Source organism: Dermacentor silvarum, chromosome 11 (genome assembly GCF_013339745.2).
Source record: "Dermacentor silvarum isolate Dsil-2018 chromosome 11, BIME_Dsil_1.4, whole genome shotgun sequence".
NCBI lineage: Eukaryota > Metazoa > Arthropoda > Arachnida > Ixodida > Ixodidae > Dermacentor > Dermacentor silvarum.
Window position 1 is genome coordinate 110,131,185 of NC_051164.1, and position 4,259 is coordinate 110,135,443.

Consider the following 4,259-nt stretch of genomic DNA (forward strand, 5'->3'; position numbering starts at 1 on the left):
ACCTGTATTTTCTGCGGGGGCTATGCTTAAATCCATAGGGCCACTGTCCCTGTGGCCACGGAGAGCCAGACCTTGTCGCCCGCAATAAAAAATTCCTCAATAATAGGCCGTTTACTTTCTTCTGTTTTCTCATATTTTACTTTGCCTGCCATGGTCCAGCTGATCGATCACACTGGGCACGCTTCCTGAATATGTTTGGAGAAAATTATCAGCTGCTAGCTTACAGTCACGGTGATATTTAGTATTTTCGTGTGTGTGGAAGATTGCGAGCGCGTGCTTCCATTTCTGGAACGGCTTGGACACGAGGGCTCCAGTGCACGCATGTTGGCCCAAGTTTATAAGAGCATCAACCCCATAAAGTTCCAGAATTGAAAATCTTTTAAAGCACGCCTTTGGAAATGTCAGTGCACCTTTCGCGTCAAAAGTTTATGAGAACTTTATACCCATAAAGTTTCGTAATTGAAATCCTTGGGCTCCGTAGATTCCGCGGCCGCTGCGAGATGCCGCAACGCGTCCGCTCGCTATCGAAAAGCCCTTGAAAGTTTGTGCTCGAATGGGGCTCCTTGCGTTACGTGACTCCAGGTGCAAGGGTGTTGCCACGAAATCCAGCCCGAGTTCGCAATGTTCGTGCCGAAATGTCTGTTCGAGCGTGAAAAAGACATTGTAGACAGAATCCATAATGATTTCCGGCGTTGGTGGTAGTTTTGGTCAGCGGTGCATGCCGGCACAAAGAAATTTCGGGGGGGGGGGGGGGGAGGAGCTGAAGCCCCCCCCCGTGGCTACGCCCCTGCAAATGACCCTTCGCTGCGCTGGCTGGGAAGTTGAAGCGCATGACGGTTAAAGTCCCTATATAGTAAAAGTACCGCCATCTACTCTTTCCTCCGCCGTCTCCTCACCTAAAGCACTTGGTTTTTTTTTTCTTTATTTTTTGCTTGCAAAAGCAAGTCGACATTGGCGGCCCTAGAAAGTCCACGTTTGAAGTTTTCAGGCCGGGCGCGCGCCGCCGCCGGAGACTGCGGCTGCGCAGAGGGACTTTCAACATGGCTCCGAGGCAGAAAACAACAAAATATAAGAAGTCAAAGCGCGCGCTCTCATCGTCCAATCGGAGATACAAGAGAGAGAGCGAAGCGGCGTTGATCAAAGGATGGCGGTACTTTTCTTATACAGGGACTTTAATGACGGTGGCCGTGGCCGAGGAAAATGGCCGTTTCGCACAGACACTCTCGTACGGCGTGAAGTACGATTGTGCAGTGAGTGAAATGCTAGAAGAATGCGACCGCTGAGGGAAAGGTGTTCATCTGCAACACGAGAGCTGGGACGTGTACGCACATAATTTCGTGCGTCACGGGTCATCGTGTCAGCATTTCTCCATTTGCATAACCACTGCGTTGTATAACTTGCATGCAATCTCTTTGTCTCATTAAATAAAACACGCAGTCTTTAGTTCGTCAAGGCATATTTAATGCATGCGGAAGCAGTATGCAGCCGGAGTACTGTCTGCTCGAGTTGCAGGATCATTGAAACACGGCATCGCACCTTGTTCGCGATACAATTAAGCGTGAAGAGTACTGGCTATATATTTTTTTATCGCCCCTACTTTGATAGTCCAGTATTGGATGCTTTTACTGGCGACGCGCTTGTAACAAATAACGCATTATGAACATGCTGTTTGTCCGAAAAAAAAAGCCCGCATAAAATCGACCTAAGATTGCAAGTTACACCAAGCATCGGACATTTGAGCCCCGCGATTTTGTTCAGTCAATCTGAGCAGTGCCTATAACACGAACCATCCGATAAATTGTTCGCTGTAATATATGCGATAGATGACAGCGATAAGTGCAGACCGCGCATAAGAAAAAAAAAAAAAAACTGTCTCGACCTGTGTTACGCAGGGCAACTGGGCTCGATCGCCTAGGCAATGGCTGAGCATGCGCAGTGCGCTGCTCAATGCGGCAGAATGCTGCATGACGTGGCTGCGGACGACACGGCAGCAAGTGCGGTAAGTGGCACTGAAATTCTTTTTGTTCGAAGTAGCAGGGGATCGTGTTTCAGGGCGTATTGAATACACTGCATTGGTAACCAGCAGTGCGGCTGTATACAGGGTCCGGTAATTTAGGGGAAACACCTCGTTAGTGTTAGAGATCTCACAGCAGCCGTAGTTTAGCATGAAATTTGGAAGACTTATCTTTCGCTAGGCCTCGTATTAGGCACATTTCTTTTCTCGTGAAGTAGAACTGTGGAAGCTCTGCTGTCTTGAATACTGACGAGCAGTGGTGAAACCGAGAGAGGAGAGGGGTGGGTGAGCAAACCGAAAGGTGCCCCCCCCCCTCCCACCCCCCCACCATCCCGAAATTTCTGTGACGTAATTCCTGTGGCAATGCGGTGTTCCGTCACCATGATCGTTCTTGTCTACTAATTGCTTGGCTGCTTCATTAAGGTTATTTCAAGAATTTTAAGGCTTCAACTAGATGTAGCACTTCCTATGCGGAAGTTATTTTGTCCTATAACGTCCCTTTAAGTCGCTCTAAGTACTTTATTTCCTCTGTAATTATTCATTTTTTCCATGCTGAAACACTTGTATACAGTATAGCTCGTGAAATGCGAGAAGTGCTGCTTGATGACACAGCCGCGCGCAGCGACATCAGCGGCCCCGAAAGCACGCGCTTTCCTATCACAAGTCCCGGCATTAATTCAGCCGTTAAAATATTGTTTAATGTAAGTGTTTAATCAGACTGGTAATGAGTGCAAAAGCTGTCCCGGTGGCCGAAGAGAACTGGCGAACGAAAAGGTCTGGTCCAATAATCGCAGATTGTGTCGTTTATTAATTTTATCACATTTGCTAACGTTAGCTGGGGCCACCCTGCAATGTCGTAAGAACACTTCAAACTCGGTCGCTTTTTTTCGCAGGTACGAGCATGGTGGTAGTTACGAGTATTATCACGCGCGCTTTTTTTTTCTTTGCCACTTTCTTCCGGTGGTCGTTTTCTCCGGATTTTCGCTCTTATCAGGTTATTACTGTCGGCAAGATGCTCTTCCTGTATCGGACAAGGTAAATACACCTGGTAGCAAAGCTTCCATAGAAGCCCATACGTTCAATACATGGCGGCTTATCGGCGGTTCATGGGGCTTAGCGCCATCTGTGTGAGGAGGGAACACTTCCGGCGGAAGAAAAAATAATATGACGTCACATCCGTTAAAAACAGAAGTGACGTCATTTTGTTCTCAAAGGCGCGAAATTTGTTTTCGGAGGCCGGCCATTAGAGCTGTATATTCATATGCCCCGCCATTCGACGAGATGGGCGTTCCGAGCTTTCAGCGCGGAACGCAATGCAGGAAAAGGTCTGCTGTACGGGTGTCGAAATCGCATCGCTGCACAGAACATACTTTCTTTGGAGGCCGATGAACGCTTTGGGCGTAGATTGCGTCGAGTGCTCGTCCTTTCGTCGGACGCCAAGCCCGTCGGCTAGCGCTGTCGCACGAAAACAACTAAAGTAAACAAGTATCTCACGGTCGCAACTCACTACTTTTGACTGCATAGGTTAAGAAACAATAAAAGTACCCACGTCACCTAATTCAGACAAACGTCGACATGCAAAACAACACAACATGTGAGAGGGGCGTATTGTAACAGTAACTTTACGAGCGCGCCTTTCCACGCTGCATTGCATTGCAAGTGATAGCGGCGTCAACGCCCGCCGCTATCGATGGGCGCTCTCACGGTGGGCGCTGAAGAAAGGTATTTAATGATAATGATCAAGTAAAATAGAGTTGTATCTTCTTTTATCGCCATGCGTATTCTCACCATGCGTTGTTTTGTGCACCATCTCAGTGGTTTATGAAAGGTGTAAGTTGCCTCGAATGCGTCGCAGGGGGAAGGGGGCTTTACCCAAGTCGCTTTTACAAAATATCCGGAAACGGAGCCTTTGAGCTTCTGTTAGCTTCTTCAGTAGTTTCCTTCACCTGCCTACATTGAAATTCTTGTATTCTATAGAAGCTCTTGTCTTAACAGCAACTGAAATCGAGGTCTAATCTTGCACTTGTCGCCATTAGATACGCACTTCGTTCCGTTTTATTTGGGAGCGTGAACTTTAGTTATCAAGTATGATTTGCTTGAGTCAGGTCTGGCAGTTCCAGGGGTGTGCAGAGGGCACTTGCAGCGTTGGGCGTGGTTTGACAATGGTTGCCCTGTCGAGTTCGTCTTATATCCAGGAACATCGAGTCCGTGCGAGCTGTGTGTACCTGGGAAATTCCAGGACAGA